Source organism: Sciurus vulgaris (genome assembly GCF_902686455.1).
Source record: "Sciurus vulgaris genome assembly, chromosome: 16".
In the NCBI taxonomy this organism is placed as follows: domain Eukaryota; kingdom Metazoa; phylum Chordata; class Mammalia; order Rodentia; family Sciuridae; genus Sciurus; species Sciurus vulgaris.
In genome coordinates, this window is record NC_136477.1 from 55,698,090 (window position 1) to 55,717,946 (window position 19,857).

Genomic DNA, 19,857 nt, shown 5'->3' on the forward strand with positions numbered 1-19,857 from the left:
GCAGAAAAGCAGACAGACCAGCTGGTTACAATGGACAGTTTTATTTACAGGACTGACAGAGGTTAACTTCATTCCCATCAAGGAATTACAGTGAATTCTCACAAGGTCTTAATGAAAATAAAAGAATTGCCAAGAAATTATTTAAAATGTTTTACCAAAAGATAAATCTCTAAAATGTCCCAATCACTTTCGTACTTTTGAAAATGAATGATATAAGCAGATAGCATCTTATAGGCAACTACTTTAAATATATAGCAGTTTCCATTAACAAAATTGTATTTTAAAAAATAGCTGAATTTTTATATGTAAGATAGACTGTGTGTGTGTGTATGTAAACTTCTTTTTTCGTTTGTTTTTTTTGTTTGGTATTAGTGATTGAACCTAGGGCACTTAACCACTGAGCCATATCCCTAGCTCTTTTTATATTTTATTTCGAGACAGGGTCTCATCAAGTTGCTGCAGTTAGTTTTGAACTCTCAATCCTCCTGCCTCAAGCTCCAGAGCTGCTGGGATTATAGGTGTGCGCCACTGTGCCAGGCCATCTTTCGGTGTATTTTAAAAATACAAGACAATGAGCTATATAATTTTTTTCTGGAAAACTATTAAGACGAACAATTCTAGATCCTAAAATTAATCTTTCAAATGTTAAGAGGTGGACATGTACACATACACCCCCCCCCCATATACACTGTACTCATTCAGTGACTCCCCCCAAACACACACATCATAGTCCAAGATCTCTCATTTTCCTATGTGGAGTAATAAGACAACAAATTTAAAATTTTAGTTTTTGCAAAATACATCTGGTTTCCCCTTAACCACTGATTCTAGAATCTGGAGACAAACAGGAAAACTGAAGTAGTATGCCAAAGATCAATGAGTGGGACACAAATTTGACAGGAAATAGGGCAACGTCAATTCTGTACATATGTATCCAAGATGATATGCTGTACATATTATATATACATAAAGCTCTATGTGCACCAACACATAATGATCTAGCTCCATAGCTCTCTGGATTCATGATTCTGATGCCACTATTTCTTACAAATTTGAAAATCCTTAAACTAGTTCTTAAATCTGATGAACTTGGTCTCCCCACTCTATTCAATAGGAATTTTGACTCTTATTAAGAAGGGCAGCTATTCTTCCTATTTCAACTTGAAAATTATCCAAGAAACCAGCATTTGCTGCAGGGGAAAATGGCACATTATTTTTCTTGACCTTCTCTCCCTTGACTAAGAAAATAATCCACTTAATGTGTTTAGAAGGACAATAACCCTACTACTATATTAGGGGAGTAGACTTCTAGGGAACAGAGTCATTTACAAAAACAGAGGAATTTGCCAAACATTTCAAGGTTTATACAGCAATAGCTAATTACTACATATATTGTATTTCTGGATCTACTGGTGATGTATTGGCTGATCTTTCTGGATTGTGTCTTTCTGCTGAATGATTTTTATTTTCCACATAATACAAATGACAGGGAGGTTGTTGGTCTATTTTATGACTGACACAGTAAAAACTTAAAACTGTTTCACAGTATGTCACAACAAAATGTGCCAGATCATTATTACAAAAAGAAAACAATGTTAACAAACCTGTGTCACATTGTATTTGGGGCAAAATGCAAAAGATATAAATGTCCTGCCATTAATATATTTGTACTGGACTTAACCTGACCATGCTAAAACCTCCAGTAGAAATAATTTCCCAAGTGGTAAGCATCCAACTTTTCTCTTTAAATAACTACTGTATGACTCCTTAGAAAAACTAAATCATAAAACATGTTTTAAAAAACATTTTATAAGAATATCTGTGAATTTATTACCCATTGCAGTTAGTTTCCGTTACAATGGGGGGGGGGAAATCTTTTTCACCTATATTACCTTCACCTTCAGATTTTAGTCTGGAATGTTCTTCAAAATAAAATAAAAGTACTTTGTTATTATTTCTTGAATAAAAATCTTCGAAGGGCTGGGGGAGGCAACCCTAGCTTACATTCCTCATGATCCATTAGCAGGTATTTTTCTCACAGTGTACAAGGCCAAAATATAAGACTAGTTTCACATTTAAGTTCCTAAGAGATTCACAATCTTCATCTCCCTCTGTCTACCAAGATTTAAATTTCATTTTTAATGTGGTCTCTGTTATAAATCTCCCTCCCTCTGGAGTTTTCCTAGTCTCTTCTGAGATAAGTGGAACTGTACCCAGCATTAATCACTGTGTGTGCTTTTTACTGAGCATCAAAGAGCAGCTAGGCATTCTGCAAATCTTAGTTCATCCTCACAGCGAGGCTTGAAGTACTACTAGTATCTCCATGTTACTGATGGGCATACTGTGGCTCAGGGAAGGTAAGAATCTGACTCAGATTTTTCTCACATAGGAAGTGGCCGAGATTAAAATCCATATCTAAGACTTAAACCTGTATTGGTGTGGATGATGATAATAGAAGGAAACTAAGTAGCAACTAAGAAGAAAGTTGTTTTAGATAAATGCCGCAAATAATCTACACCAGCGCTTGAGAGAAGATTTGAAGCATTGGTGAGAGGGGACACATTTTAAATAGAAGGAAAAGACTTTAACAATTGAATACACCAGACAAGTGAGCCAAATGTTGAATAGAGGGGCCGGATCTGGGGCATAGAAGATAGGAGGGAGAGGAAGAGAATACTAAGAAAAGTGGAAATATGCAAGGACTTTCCTGATTTTAACTACATCAATTGTAATGTATAAAGCTGCTCCCTCACCCATTCCGTTGCAATCATTTTCCCTGCCTCCCAACCACTTGTCAATCTGTGAACATCCTAGCTAGCTATTGGTTCATCAGCTTGCAAGTATCCTTCTCCCATATTGGTCCCGTTAGCCCAGCGGAATTCAACAGCCATCTTTCCTCTCTTGCTTCTCTCTCCTACACACTTGCTTTTCGTCCTCCTCACTTTCCACTCTCTCTAGCGTGTGCCCTCTCTTTTCCTCTCATTTTCTCTCTTACCCTGCAGGGAGACACTCTGTTTGCTTAATAAACTCCCTCGTGATTTCCCGTGTCCGGCCTGGTTTTGTGGGAATTCCTTACACCAATGAGAGTAGCTCAGAGCATTTGAGCTACTAGGCCAACAGAGTAGAGGTCTTAGAGAAGTACCAGGCAAACTCCATTCCTGATTGCCTGACCCTGATATGGGATATGTTGGTTCCTCAGTGTCTGTTAGGTGAATTGCAAATGGTCTCCTCTGAAACTGAAAGTCTCTAATGATGAAGACATTGCCACTGAATTTGAAAGCTGAAAACCAAGTTGACAGAGAAGTATATGTGTGTTAGATGGAAGGCTTGTAAATTATTGGTGTAAAATGTTTACAAATTAGTCATGAAACTATAGTTTGTGGTTGTTACATCAATAATAAAGCAAACAAGCAAAAAAAATGGCAGATCAGAAGAAATACAACTTTAGTCACTTCATATTAACTGATCAGTCATTCATTTGTTTAAGTATTTACTCAATATCTACCACATGCTGGATGCTGTGCTACATATTAGAGGAGTTATATTGATGAATAAAGTAGGAATTATTTTAACAATTACAAAGCTTACAACCGAGGCAGAAAAAAGACCATCAATATTCAACCAAAATAAGTTTGGTGTCCTCTTTCACAATACATATTGTTACTATTGTCATTTTTCTAAGTCGTTCTTCTACAGCTAAACTGTCAACTGAGTATATCTTTCCTTGGTCATTTTAGAGTCTTCAATGTTTGTCACTTAAAAGACAAAAGCTTATCCAAGAAAAAAAATAGTAACTGTGTATTTGCAAATAGGAACAGAGTATGAAGAAAACAAACTGAGTGTGGTAATAAAGACTAGACAGGTAAGTGGATGAGAGAGGGATGCATTTAGACAAAATGGTCAGGAAAGGTTTCCCTGAGGGAAAGCCCTAGAATCTAAATGCTTCTCCAACTCCAGCAGGCATCAGAATCCCTGGAGGGCTTGCTAAAAACAAACTGCTGAGCCCCACTCCCAGTGTGTGTGAACCTGGAGCTCTGGAGTCCTGTGGAGAATTTGCATTTGTAGAAAGTTCCCAGGTGAGGCTAGTGCCTCCAGGCACATAGAGAACCACTCCTCCTGAGCACAATGCAGGGCAGGAGTGAGAGGTTAGGCAGGGAAGCTATAGTTTTCCTGACACAGGTTCCCTAATCTAACAGTTTCAAACTCAAAACCTATCTAGGTCTTGAAGTGAGTCTAAATAAACAAGATGATCATGACTGCTTATCTTTTCCAAAGGAAGGACCTCTATTACCCTCTTCTAAGTTAATACATGTTGTAAGAAATTCAACCAAGGAATAGAAAGAACTGACTTCAAATCAAACTTTTTTTTTTTTTTTTTTAACAAGGCGTACCTAAATTAACCCAGTGTCTATCATCGGAAGAACTTGATGTTATCAGAGCATATTAAGAAAGAAGATAAAACAGATCGAAGGGTTATAGCTGTCTTCAAACCCACAGCATTATAATGATGAGGAGGAAAGCATTTCTGTTAATAGAAGTAGATATGAGTGCACATTTACTGTAAGAGTGATCTAAATCACATGTAAAGAAGATAGTCTTGACTGCAGGGCTTCAAATACTAAGCTGACTGCCAAAGAAGGATGTCTTTATTACTGTTTCTAAAAATAAATGAAAAGTCCCCAGATTTTCATAGTTTGGTGGTTTTCAAACTTTAGTCTTCCTCCAAATCATCTGGGAACCTATTAAAAATGCAGATTTTAGAGTTCCTGATTGAGGTGATACACAGGAATCTGAATTTTCATAGGCATGCTCAGGCATCCTGATGTTATAGACTCAGTACTAGAATGTGAGAAATGCCAGGTTAAGGTCTGGTTCCCTAAAAAGAATAAACCCCAGATACATAATCTTTTTTGCATTTCAACAGAGATACAACTATGCCTCAAGTTTACTATGCCTCAAGTTTACTATGCCTCAAGTACTGTGCTCCGGCACTTCTTAAAAGTATTTCCTTTACTTTTTAACGCTAATTTTTATTCAAATTTAAGTGATAAGGAAAATGGAATACAGTCATGTAAAATAACTTGTTCAAGAACGGTTATGTAGCAAGAAAGTTAAACTGCTAGAGTGTCAATGGAGGGTTTTGACTTCAAAAACAGTTCTTTCAACATTAAGTTCATGATTGCCAATCTCTGTGATGCTGCAGCAATTATCAAATGATTTCCTGGACACCATAGATTCCCCTAAAAGCATTATATGACAAGGACTTCTAAAAGGGAGTAGCGAAGTTTAACTATGTCTTAAGACTTTGCAGATCCTTGGATACCTGAAAATATTAAAAGAGGCTGGAAAACAAAGGTATGAACCAATAATAGGGTTCCTAACCTAAAGGTTTTCCCACTAATATTATGCATGACTTAGTTGTGTTACATCAATCACAGAGATCAGTGGAGTTGAAGGAGACCAAAAGGGAGAGAAGGTGTAGGGAGGAAGGACAAGAGAGGGGAAGAAGTATGGAACGAATCTGACAAAATCATGCTATATGTATATATAAATATACCAAAGAGAATTTCACCTTTATGTATATGTAGAAAGTACGAATCAAAAATAAATAAAGAAGGGAAAGGAAGATCAGTAGCCTAGAGGATAGAAAATAGGGAGAGGGAGAAGCAGAGGGAAAGTTGGGGGAACAGGGAAGAAATCAAATTCCATGAATGTATGATTTTGTCAAAATGAACACAACTACTAGATGTAACTATAATGCTGTAAGAAAAAACAAAACAAACAAAAAAAGCAATAACAAAAACCTGCCTCTTTCCCCACTTTCTTATTTACCAAATTGGTATCAATAATATTTAGCTAATGGGTTTTCTATTGTACATACATAAGATCACACACACACACACACACACACACAATTTCTTTCTCTTTTTTTTTCTTTTCAGTATTGGTGATTGAACCCAAGGGTGCTCCACCACTAACCTACATGCCCGGCCTGTTTTATTTGAGACAGGATTTTACTAAATTGCCCAGATTGGCCCGAAACTTCTGATTCTCCTGCTTCAGCGTCCTGAGTCACTGGGATTACAAGTATGTGCCACCATAATCAGCTAAAAAATATAATTTTTGTATCACTTAGCATAGTATCTGAAGGGTTATGGAAAATAATATTATTGTAAGGTAGCCCCCAAAGAAAAATGGAGAGAGGTGCAATCTCCGGAGGAGGGAGGGGAAAGCAGCCAAGGATTAAACCTCCCAGCAGCCCTGGGGGAAAGGGGTGAATAACAATGGGCAAGATTTGAATAATCATCCCTCAGGGTCTGGACTCTTATCTCCCCAGATAACAATGAAGTTTCAAACTTTTTACAACTACCCTCCTAAATTAAAGTTTTAATATGGTCAACTAGTCCCTGTCAAAACTGCATCATTGTACCCTAAAAAATCAAAATCCCCTCTGTAACTGACTGTCATGTTCCCTTCTGGAAAATGGGCCCTGACAGCACCTGAGTCTGGGAAGGAATAAAGGCTTCTCTGAATCCGATGAGTTTGCTTCCCATCTTTCTGCACTTACAGTATCTAGTTCAATAACCTGAATACACTTTTTGCTTATTAAAATATCACCTTTAAAAGGCATGTGATGCAGTTAATAGAGGAAAAGAAATGAACGTTCAACATGTAAAAGATGGTCAGCCTAATTAGAATCAAGAAGTCAAAAGAATTTAGATAACAAAATATCACTGAACTCCCATAAGACCAAGGAATCATGTGATAATATGAAACATACTTGGTGAAGATGTAGAGAAATAGGTATTTGATCTTATAAACTATAGATAGAACACCAAATGGCCATTTGACATATATATATATTTATATATATATATATTTTTATATATATTTATATATATATTTTTTAATTTTAATTCTGTGATACAGAAGTCCTATTTCTTCCTATTGACCCTAAGACAGGAAGAACTGGGATCAGTAAACTTTTTGTGGAAAATGGCAAAGAGTAAAATTTTCAGGATTCATGAGTCTTACAGCCTCCATTACACAACTCAAGCAGTCACAGAAAATACACAAATAGACGCAGATGGCTGCGTTTTAATAAAATTTTCCGTGCAGATATTGAAACATGAATGTCACCTAATTTTCTGGCATCAAGAACTATTATTCATCTTTTTAATTTTTTTAACCATTAAAAAAATGTAAAGGCCATTCTCAGATTGTAGGCTACACTAAAACAACAGAGGGCAGGATTTGATCTAAAAATTGGTTGCAGTTGGCCAGTTCCCATATCAGAATGATCCCATACATTTGCACAGGGGCATGAATGAAGAGAGTCATGACAGTTGTGAAAATCTGGAAATAATCACTGGTTTATCAATAGGAAAATGTCTAAATAAGAGCATATCCATGATTTGGCATGCTATATTGGAAGAATAACAACTTGTCCAGGGCTAATCCAAAAGATAATAAACTTCAGTGAAACAGTGGCAACAATTTGGTGGCAGAGCCACTGAGCTAGAACGTAAAGAAAAGTTTTGAGTCCTTGCCATACTGTGGCACTGAGAAAATGTGAAAAAGAATGAGGTGTGTTACTTTTGGTCTATCATTCTGTGACCCTCAGAATACAGGCGTAATGCATCTATCTGCTCAGATGGAGCTACTTCCTGTTCACAGATATTGGGATCTGTTTTTCAACAACCACTGACAAATCAGACATAAGCCCTTGAGAGAAGAGGCAAAGAAAATACAATAGAAAAAGCCAGAAACCTGTAACATTCACTAAGAGCACTGGGGGACTGTTTGGACAGATTCCTGCTATGTTTTTACAGTGGATGTCACCATTCTTAATGATCATGCTGTTGATGACAGCATCAAGAAACCATGGTGTCAAGTCACATTTCAGAGCTTCCAGGGGCTCTGATGGACATCAGTTTGCCTAACCAGATCAGAGAAGAAAGTGGTCAGAGCAAATACCCTGTCTCAGTCCATTACTCAACACCTGTTAGAAGTGATTTACAGCCCTAGCTAATTATGTGTTAAGAGCATCTCAGGCTGTAATGGATCCCAGAGGTCTGGAAGTTGACTTCATTTACATGTTTGTCTCCTTTCACAAGGTCTCAGTCAAACATCGCCAAAATCTACTGAGCATTTTATGAACTCCCATGCCATCAACTCAGAGTTTCAAATACACCAGTGTCTTCCTACAAAGGACAGCGAGTGCCCGAGATGCAGGTTTGTTTTATAAATAAAGCAGGTTTCGTGGGGGCCTCTTGCTGTAAAGAATACCAGAAGAAGCTGCTAACCTGTGTACATTAAACCAATTCTTAGATTTTGGGATCTTGGGTAAGACTAAAATGCATTTATATGGCAGCATGCACTAATAGTCTCTTCTCTACTTAAATAAACCAAAACTGCAATGATCAGGTATCTAGAAGTCTTCAGAACAGGCGTTTTAGTTTTTTAAAACATATTAAAAATATTAACATATTTTAAACATATCAAGTATGTTAATATGTATTTTAAATACATTAATGTATTTGGTTTAAATGTATGTTAATCATATTAGTGTTATATAAAATTACATAGTATGTAGTAAATACTATATTTATTAATATACAATACTGCATTTCATCACTAAGCATCACAGATTTTATGCCAATTTATTTTGCAAAAAAGGAGGGGTGCACCCATTACTTAAAACACAAGTCCATCTTCAGAAATATGTGTGCACTGAGAATTTTAGGCTCCCGCCTTGCGGTGCCCAGAAGACAAATGCTGCTGGTGAATATAATGCTGCTCTCTTTACTTTTTAGGCACTGTGAGGAACAGAATTATACCATGCAACAATTATGCAATGAAAGGTTATAAACCAATTTTTGAACCGAAAAATACCAGGGTGTGACAATTAGGTGGTGAAATACGGTGTGTACACATAGATATCTCAATTCCTTAGCACAGTTATCAGAGTATATTTCTTGTTTTTCTTAAATGGTATTGAACCTAAATATTGAACTCTTCCCAGAGTTAGTTAATTGAAAGTCAACTAATTAACCCCCTCCTTTTTTAGCTACTTGCTTTGCTAATTTTACAATATATCATGTGTAATTATCCATATCAGATACACATTCTAATTTTTAATAATCTCATCACAGTCCATAGTATAGATATTCCATTGTTTATTCAATTTGTCCCAAGGGACCAAAACTCATTTTGTTTCAATTTCATTTTGCCACTAAAGATAATACTACAAAGAATCATCTTGTACATGTATTATTTTTATAGAAAATATTCATCTTTAGAATCTCAAAGATGAGATTCCTATATAAAAGGCTATGTGTATTTTTATTATGTAATGATACAGCCAAACCACTAAGTAACCCCAGTATTTCTCTGCATTCTTCCCAGCACTGAATGTTAAATATGAAGTTGTGCCTACATCAGAGGTGAAAAATACTATCTTATTTACTTAGCAATTCTCTTACACTAATTCTTCCTTTTTGCTAGGTATTTGGATTTTCTTTTCTGTAAACAATCCATTCACATTCACTGTTCTCATAAGGTTGATTTATTCAGTTATTTTTTATTTTTTTACTTCTTGGAGAATCTTAGCATTTAAGTGCTTTAACTATTATTAGTCTGTCATGCGTACTCTAAATACCTTTTTCTTATCTGGTTTAGTTCTTTCATTTGCATTTGTTTAATGTCAAACACATACACTGAAAAGTTTTAGCACATCTTTATTTCCAACTTGCCTTACCTTGCCCTGCTTTACACCTAAGGGTTAATCTCTCCACCTTTTACTACCATCATTTCTTCTGCTTTCATATTTCTTTTGGTTCTCTTCTTTAGCTCCAACCCTCCTGGTATCACAACTACCTCTATAAAGAACTAAGATTTCCCCCCTCCTCAGCATTTTTTTTTTTTCCAAAGAGAGAATAAAGTTTTGACGGAAGACAGTTTTGATGAGATGGCTAGAAAAACTGCTTTTCTTCATTGGCATTTTGGAAATATTGCTCAAGTGGATTGGGACCCATTTGTTTCTACTGCCTCCATCTATCTTTGCTTTATGGCTTTTGACTTCTGCTGCTTTAGCTTCACATTCTGTTTTGCTCCACTTCAACTGTTTAGCTGCCAGTTTTGTTCTGGTTTTACTGATTTACTGTATCAAACCTCATCCCCTCTCTGGATTCTGAGCCCGGTACCAGAAAAGGTTGCTTCCAGCTCACAGACTCACTCATTTATTGATTGAACCAAGTTTAGTTCAATAAGCATTTTAACCTAAGTGGCTTCAATTCCAGTAGCACAGGCACTTTCAGATCATTTCCAGATGATAAGACTGAGAAATTTTAATTATTTTTTCCAAATACTATTAAATAGTTTACATATTACATTTTATCTCATGAACCAAATACTTTTTTTTTTTTTTTTTAAACCAGGAAAGAATCATGATACTTACATATGTAATTACACCATTAAGTACTGTTTTATTTATATTAAGTATTCCATTTAGTGCCTATGAGGATATTATGACATACATCTATTACTATTTAAAGCATTATAATACCAAAATCTCAGATTCTATTTACAAAAATAAAGCTTTTGAAATAAACTTTCTCTATTTTTTCCCTATTAGTCTCAATTTGCTATGCTTTGCTTATTTGGAAGTACTGTCAAATATTGAAGAAAATATTAAGGTTGAAAACTTGAAATAGGATCTTTTGTTAAATTATTATGGCCCTGAGAATTGGGAAAATACAACTTTTTTTCTGCATGGATGTGAAAAATCCCATTTCAGAGGCTGTTGTAAAATTCCTTTGTAAGGGGTTGCCAGCCAACAGCAAAGTGGGGGAAATGGAGGCCAGAGAGTAGAGATCCATTTTGGATTTGCATAAGATTTCTTAGACAACATGAGGGCACATTTTGACGTCCTGAAAGCTAGTACATTTTAAAATTTCTGACCAACTGTCAATTTGCCTATTAAAATCTCAACCCAGTTTTCCTTGCTTACATGCAGATTTTCTGATTTGATTGTTCAAACATCATTTCAGTGTTCAAATCCTTCTCATTCTTTAACATATCTCCTCAAGTCCAAACATCAGTAGCACTAAAATATTCCATAGATGTAAATGCAGAAGAATGACATGTAAGGAGAGAACAGTCAATAGACTTGTTAACTCTGTAGTGTTCTATCAAGAATCCATTCCCTCCCTAGTCAGCCCTACAGTGCTTGGGATCCAGCAATATTCAGACAAAATATCTGCCATGTTCCCAAACCCAGCACAGTCCAAAGCCTTTCCCTTTGCTTTTCAAAGTTCTTTTTTGAAGTACCTCTCATACCTTATCACACTTTACATATCTAAAGTGAATCAATATTTGATTGTTCTTTACCACATTCTAGCTTTTGGTTGTTGTTGCTTTTGTTGAAGGACAATCAATTGCAATTTGCATAAATTCAAGGGCAACTTAAAAACAGTTGCAGTAACTCAGATTGAAGCTGGTTATTCTCCCTCGTGAGGTGTGAAACATATCAATGGCTTTCATTTCATAACTGAGTGAAAGCCTTAAGGCTCTCCAATGTACCACTCCTCTCCTCTAATCTTTTCCACAAATAGCAGCTTGGCTGATCTTTTCATAATGAAAATCCTATCACGTAACTCCACATATTAAAACTTTTCCCTGGTTTTCCATCATCTTAAGGATGAAAACCAAATTCTTTGCACTGCCCTGTATGTACATCAGGGTTCTCAGCTCCAGCAGACCCACCCTCCCTTCTCACTAGGAGTGTCTTGTACTGCTCTCCTTACTCTCCCCAAATGAAATCTGTTAATATTATCTACCTACACTCATAACTTTCAAGTTGTTATAATACCTTAACTCCAAGACAAAAGAGAAATATTAGAATGGAATAGAATATGAGAACAGAAGCTTTCGTTCCCTCCACTACATAAGAGAGCAGGTAATGTCAGTAACTAATAGGAGGTGTCTTCTTCCCATGAGAGGAGCAGGCCAAACATGAAGCAAGCACTCTATTTAACAAAATAATAGTAATTGAGCTGGACACTGTAGCGTACATCCCAGGAACTTGGGAGGCTGAGAGAGGAGGTTCACAAGTTCAAAGCCACCAGCAGCAACTTAGGGAGACTCTATGTCAAAGCTAAAACTAAACTTAAAACTTAAACTTAAAGGGCTGGGGATATAACTTAGTGGTAAGGCTCCCCTGGGTTCAATCTCTAGTACAAAAAACAAACGACAAACCAAGTAAAAAAATTTTTAATTGAAGCAATATAATTATATACAACGGTGGGGTTCATTGTGATACATTTGTATACGCACACAAGTTGGTCAATTTCACTCCCCAGTGCTTACCCTTCCCCTTCTCTCTCTCAATCCCTTCTTTTACTCTACAAAGAATGCAAATGATGTAATTATTAGGTTGTGTTCACGTACAAATATGTAACAATGGACTGCCATGGTGGTGCATGCCTATAATCCCAAAGGCTCAGGAGGCTGAGCCAGGAGTATAGTAAGTTCAAAGTCAGCCTCAGCAACGTAGTGAGCTCCTAAACCAACTCAGTGAGATACTGTCTCTAAATAAAATATGAAAAATGGCTGGGGTGTGGATTGGTGGTTAAGTGCCCCTGGGTTCAATCCCCAGTACCAAAAAAAAAAAAAAAAAAACAAAAACCAAAAAGCCAAAACCAACCAACAACAACAACAACAACAAAATGTAACAATGAATCTCACCATTATATATAAATAAAATACACCAATAACAAATTTTTTTTTAAAAAAGAAGGAAATTAAATTATTTCCAGGAGAATGGAAGGAACTTGAAGCGTTCTAGGTAGTAGAACATAAGAGAGAGAGACAACTCAGGTCCCTGGTGACTTCACTGCATTGTTGAAACAACCAATCCTAAAACCCATCCTATGGTTCAGATTTTTCAATGATCCAAGCAAATAAATTCCCTTTATATTTAAAACTTCCAGCATTGAGCTTTCTGCCTATGACATAAAACATTGAAACCAATACACCCAGACAAAAATAGAACCTGAGCAGAGTGCCATGTTTTTAAACATCATAACCCTGTCTAAAGCATGCTTATGTAATCATTAAAGGAAAATATGAAAATTAATGTACTTTCCTGATGGATAACAATGGGTATTATGGATTTCACAGGGAGGAGATACTAACAGTTTGAACTAGCTATTTAGGAACATGTTTTCTACCAACTCCTGAAGTTTAAGATGTGTGTTTCCTTATGTGCTTTAACTAAAGGTATAACACAGTTCTTGGTGATTTAAGGAAATGGTGCAAATAATATTCAATGGTTACTAGAGCTGCCCACCCCTGCTACCAGTCCTGGTTCAGTTAAATAATGTAGTTGACCATTAGCATACCTGAGAGTGAGGCACAATGTGGCTTTTCATGGGCAGAGTGAGGAAAAAAATCCTGTTTAACTTCATCTTAGCAAATATTTGTTTGCATTTTGCAAATATAATTGTCTAATAATGAAATTATTCCATCCTCGTTCTTTGTAAAAGTAAGAGTTGCTAAAATAAACTGATGATATAAGAATTTATGTTGAACTTCTCCCTGCTTTTACTCTAGATAGTAACTATTACAATAACTATGGTGATCAGAGCAAACACTTATATAGAGCCAATTTTTTGGATAGGACTCTAAGTGCTTTCGTTTTGTTTAGTTTTGTTTTGCTTGCAGTACTGAGGATTGAACACAGACATACTTTACCACTATGCTGCATCCTCTTTTAATTTTACTTTTGTTAATTTTTGAGACATAGTCTCTCACTAAATTGCCCAGGCTGGCCTCCAACTTGTGATCCTCCTGCCCCAGCCTCCTGAGTTGTGCTGGGATTACAGGACTGCACCACTATGTCCAGCTATTTTAAACACTTCTAAAAGATTAAATCCTTTAACCCCTTGATCATTTAACTATGATGATTACTATTTTGTCACTATTTTATTGATGAGAACACTAAAGCTCAGAGAGGTTAACAGTCATTAGCCCAGTATTATATAGCTACAAGTCAAGGTTTGGGGAAAAAAAAAAAAAAAAAAAAAAAAAAAAGGTCATTGCTCTTAACTATGCCTTTTGATTTACAGCATGGTAGAGAAAAGACTGGCTGATACTGAAGACATGCTTTTAGATTATTAGAAAGTGAACTGGCAAAAATCCCAAAGCATTTAGATGCAGGGAGATAAACAGTTTTTCAATCAGAATAAAAATAAAAGTTATTTCTTGAAGAGCTTGTAAAGCTAGAGTTAGAAGTGCATGTCTGTGCTGCCCAGTGTGATCATCTTTAAACTTCCGTGCCCCAAAACTTTGGTTTAGAATCAGTCACAATCTTTTGTACTCTGATGCACTCACACTTACACACACATGCACCAAATATAGGACAGAGAAATAAAATAAAATATGCTCTTTTCTCTTTGTTGATGATCAAATATAGCTAGAATCAGTGGAGGATAAATATCTTGATGCTTACTTCAGGTTTAAAAGTTTTGAAAAAGAACACAGAGGAATAACATTTTATGTAGCATTCTGAAGGGGGGAATAACGCTATATAATCCAACCTCCCTGGTGTCACTTCTAGCAAAGGGGTTTGTTTTCTTTATCTGTAGTGCTTGTAGATGATCAAACCGAAAATAACTGATCTGCTTGCTCTTAAGTTTTCATCAGCCATCACCTTTTGTATTCATAAATAAATCAAAAAGTGATTTTAAACCTATCTTCCCTTTAACTCCTAACATCATAGCAAATACTTTTCTAATAGACACCAGAAAAATTAGGAGATTTTCTCAGATGCTGGTAGGCAAGTGGAAACAATCTTAGCTGAGGCTGGGTATGTAGCTCAGTAGATAGAGTGCTTACCTAAGCATGCACGAAGCCCTGGGTTCAATCCCTAGCACAAGGAAAACAAAACAACCTTAGCTGAACTTACCCCTATGATTAAGGGCAGTATGGCTGCAACACATCCTATCAAGGGCCCACTGCAGCTAGCTGCAGGAACACACATCTGTAGGATGTACCTGAGTCTATTTGCATTTCTAGAACAAAATATCTAAAGCTAGATACTTTATAAAGAAAAGAGATTGTTTTCTGCTCATGTATTTGAAGGTAAGAAGTTCAAGAGCATGGTGCCAGCACCTGCTCAGCTTCTGCTGCTGCTGTAACTGCATCATATTCATGATGGAGAAGTGGTAGAGGGGGACAGGTGAAGAGACTGTACTAGGGAGTTTTAGAACTTTTGGCTTTCATGCTAACTAATTCAGTCTTCTGAGACCCAGCCTCTTTCTAAAAGACCTAACTCACTTCCTAAAGTCCCCACCATTTCTCAGTAGCATTTTATACTGGGAGTCAAATTTAAACAGGCACAAACCACACCCAAACCACAGCATGATAGAAAATGTTATCTTGCATGGAAATGTCCAGGAAGCTCAATTATAAATAGTGGCTGACTCTAATAGAGTAACAATAATTTTGTGGAAGAAAAGAAGGCAGGAAGACAGGCAAGGAATACCAAGACCATTGTCAAAGACAATCTTCTTCTCCAGTGCTATCTCAACCCCATGGTGCTCTCCCAGCTTGGGCCTCCATCATTAAAGATTAAAACAGAATCCAAGAAGCCATCAGGCAAACACCTCTAGTTCCTGAACTGAAAACTATGATGTATTCATTTATTTTTTTTTAATTAAGTGAAATCTATTTTATAAAGTAAGTCTCCTCAAAGAGGTCATAGATTTACTATGATGTTAAAAGTCATAAAAATTATGGTCACAGGCTAAGCAGTTAAATTGAAATCACACACCACCCCATCAATTTTATAATCAATAGAGATAAAGGACATGGGGAAGTAAATAATTGGATCTTAGCTTAAATGAAATCAATACGTATTTATTGGTATCTATTACATGTAAGATACCTTGAAAAAGAAAAAGGAGCATGGAGCCATGTTCTGTCTCTGAGGAGCTTATCATCTGGTTGGGGAAACTTATGTAGCATGCAGAAAATTTATCTGCATAGCACTAATGATATTATGGTTTATATCTGAATGTCCCCCCAAATCTCATGTCTTGAAGGCTTGGTCTCTAATCCAGTAATGCCCAGAAATAGGACTTTTGGGAAGTGATTGGGTCATGAGGGCTCTGTCCTCAACATTGGATTAACCTTTTCATTGCTGAATGGATTACTGTGAGGAGGTAGAACTGTAGGCAAGCAGGCATGGTTGGTAGAAGTAAGCCAGGAGGGGAATGCCCTTGGGAACTATATCGTGACCTTGCCCCTCCCTGCTGTTTCCCAGCTGCAATGAGCTGAGCAGCTTTCTTCCTCCGTGCCCTTCTGCCATGATTTTCTGCCTTACCTCAGGCCCAAAGCAATGGAACCAGCTGAACATGGACTGAAACCTTGGAAACCCAGAGCCCAAATAAATCTTTCTGATTTTCAGTTGTTTTACTGAGATATTTGTCACACAGACAAAAGGTTAACCTACACTTCAAAGGTGTCCCATGATTTCTACAAGTGATGGCCGGCAGAACTGCATATGTTAATGAGGTGACTAAGGCCATAGGCTCCAACGCAAAAAGTTCTGGCTTTGGATCCCAACTCTACAACTTAAAAGCTCATTAGCCTGAACCCACTCTGAGTCGTTTAGTGGGGATGAAATAGGACCCAACTCACTTGATAACTACAAAAATTGAGTTATTTGCCAAGTGCTTCTGAATAAGGCCTTGTACATATTTTTCCATGAAATGGTTAAATAAGTGAAATACAATTGAAAGAAGGGAAAGGTCTTTTTCACTCAAAGGTTTCCCAGTGTGATGGTAGAATTTCAATGATGAGGAATATATTCATTTTCCTCTTTCCACTGATTCTTTATCTGCTACTGCAAACATTCTAAGATCTTAAACATGATAAAAATTAAAAATGATAAACAGTCCTCTATTTTGTTAAGCTGGTACAAAAATTTCATCTTTCCTTCACTTCATGGATAAATGTTTAATAGTCTTCACCCAAGTACATATATTTAATATTCAGTCAAAACCATTCATTCCTATTCCTCCACCCCTCAAAACCTGAGGCCAGTTCCCAACATTTTGCAGAAAAGTACCAAAAATAACCTAACACTTAAATTCCACTTCCATTTTTCATCAGTCAACATCGTCTCTAGAACATTAAAAATTATTCACCATTTGATAGTCACAATTTTCTCCCTTCTAGGTTCTATCACTGCAACATTAGAATGCTGACTTTTAGAAGCAAGAGATTTTTTCTTCACAAGTACATCTTGGGCACTCAGAAGTATATTAAAAATTAAACTGCTTTCTAGACTCTCCTCTCTATTACCATGTATGGTAGACAGAATTCCAAGATTTCCACCCTCCTCAAATTTCTCCCTGTGGTATACTTAAGCCATGTAATTCCTTCCTCTTGAGCATGACTCTGATATGATGAAATGCCATCAATTAGGCTCTGCTCCATGACAAAGGTCAAGAGATTTTGAAATGCACTTATGACCCTCAAATTAGCTGCCTAATCATAGGGTAGATTATCTTTGGATGAGCCTGATCTAATCAGGTGAGCCGTTCGAAAGAACTAGATTATTTTTCTTCCTGAAGGAAGAAATTCAAAGCCTGAAAGAAATTCTGCTGGCCATAGAAAAAAGCAAGCTCTTATGCTGACAGAGAGGTTAATGAGAAAGCCATGTGGTGAGGACCTAAAAGCAGCTTCTAGGAGCTGAAAGTAATCACCAGGACCGGCCAGCCATGTGAGGGCCACCTCAGTACTACAACCAGAAGGAAATTGACTTTGCCAAAAGGGAAGGAGCTTGACAGTGGGTGGTTTCCCAGACAAATCTGGATCCAGGTGAGAACACACAAGGCTAATACTATGACAGCTCACTTTCAGAAAGGCTTAGCAGAGGATTTAGGGAAAAGGTGCCAGATTCCAGCTCATGGCAACATTGAGATCATATATTTGTCTTATTTTAAGCCACTAAATTTGCAGTAGTTTGGTTACACAACAATAGAAATCTGATGCACCACTTTGCCTATTTCCCTTGGCTTTCCAATTTTCTATCTTTTATCTTCACCCAAAACTATGTATATTTTAATTTTTCTCTGAATCTCTCTCCTTCTTTCTCACTGCTCTCCAAAGTGATGGCATGTAATTTGAGTCAATTTTTTAAAAATATTTTAGTTGTCAATGGACCTTTATTTTTTTTTATTTATATGTGGTACTGAGGACCAAACCCAGGGCCTCACACAAGCCAGGCAAGCACTGTACCACTGTGCCACAAACCCAGCCTCTAATTTGAGTTATTTTAATATGTAATTATACGTGGCTATCTGTAGATTTCTACACTGTTCTAAGTCCAGGTCCTATTTTTCCTGCCTGATAGTTAACTCCATGTGGGCACCAAACTCCCCACTGGATATATAAAACTCTCAACCAGCCTCCTTGACCAGTCCTGTTGACAGCATCTCTCCATGTCCCCTTTCATTTAGTCTGCAAACATTAGGAGATTCTCTCTTTTCATCAGAATTGGCCAATTCCTGTTGTCTTTTTTTTTTTTTTTTTTTTTTTTTTTTGGTACCAGGGATTGAACCCAGGGGTGCTTAAACTCTCAGCCACATCCCCAGCCCTTTTTATATTTTATTTTGAGACAGAGGCTCACTAAGTTACTTAGAGCACAAGCTTTGAACTTGTGCCCTCCTGCCTCAGCCTTCTGAGCCATTGAGATTATAGGTGAGTGCCACTGCTCCCAGGTTTCTGTTGTCTTTTAACAGCACATTATGTTCAAGTCATTTTTTTTCAATGATATTTTGGTCCTTAATATTGCTGATCTAGTTTTTTATCCTAATTGATCAAAAGCATATTTTGAAAATCTCTAAATATGTAAAAGAAGATCTAAACAAAAGGCAATGGAACTCAGCACGGCCTCAAATGGGACTTCGAAGTCCAACACATGTTAAGTTTCAGATCTTAGCTCTATCACTTAATTGCAAAGGCCTATTAATATCTGTAATGTCTCTGGGCATCAGTTTCCTCATCTGATTTTGGGGGAAGATAATATCTATCCCTGGGGGCTGATGTGCAGATTACATGAGAAGCAATCCAGGAAATGGTGGTTGTTCTGATTTTTACCTGGAATACTGGTAACAGGACCAAAGTTTCTGTCAATGAGGGTTGAAAATTTAATGAGTCCTTCAATTTCTCTTTTTGTATTCCTTTATCAAATTATTGGGGTGGCCTTGATCCATACCCTGCCTGGTAATGTCACCAGAGCATCTTTTGCATCTCCATTTGGATTGTAACCTCTTGAAGAACATTAACAATATTGCCTGTTTATCCTTTTCTCTGTTGATACTGACTACCAAACTCTGCAATAAACACAGATGAAGATATTTAGAAGGTTAAAATGGCAAGTTGGGAGCATAAAGGAGAAAAGACAGACAGAAAATAAAAGGGGTGCATGTAATGGATCTGTGTCATTTTAGCTAGAATTATAATGAAACCAAGATGCCCTGTATGCTGAGGTTAGTCTTAATGAACAAGTCTCTTGAGGACACGATGCCAGAGGACACGATGCCATCACTGAGATCAGATCTTCTAGAATAGTTACACTGTTCCCAGGGGAGCATGGAGGCAGATTTTAGTGTCATTCATCTTATCACATACCACTCAAAGCAAATACCTGATATGAATAGAATATTTTCCTTTTGTAATGAAAGGAAAAAATAAAATAATGGGACATGCTTGACATCCTTCAGTTATCCCATTTGCCCCAAAGGTGTAAACAGTTGAAAAATCTTATTTGTGGCTACTGCTGCT

The 19,857-nt window shown here is 36.8% G+C and overlaps 1 protein-coding gene and 1 long non-coding RNA gene across 15 annotated transcripts in view; one reads left to right on the forward strand and one right to left on the reverse strand.

Moving 5' to 3' along the window:
* FHIT (fragile histidine triad diadenosine triphosphatase) overlaps positions 1-19,857 on the reverse strand; it is a 1,508,523-nt gene that overhangs the window by 691,763 nt on the left and 796,903 nt on the right. The gene's annotated exons all lie outside the window — the stretch shown is intronic.
* LOC306646744 lies at positions 6,918-18,206 on the forward strand. The gene is made up of 2 exons (XR_013759955.1): positions 6,918-17,512; positions 17,890-18,206. It is a non-coding gene; the product is annotated as an uncharacterized lncRNA (long non-coding RNA).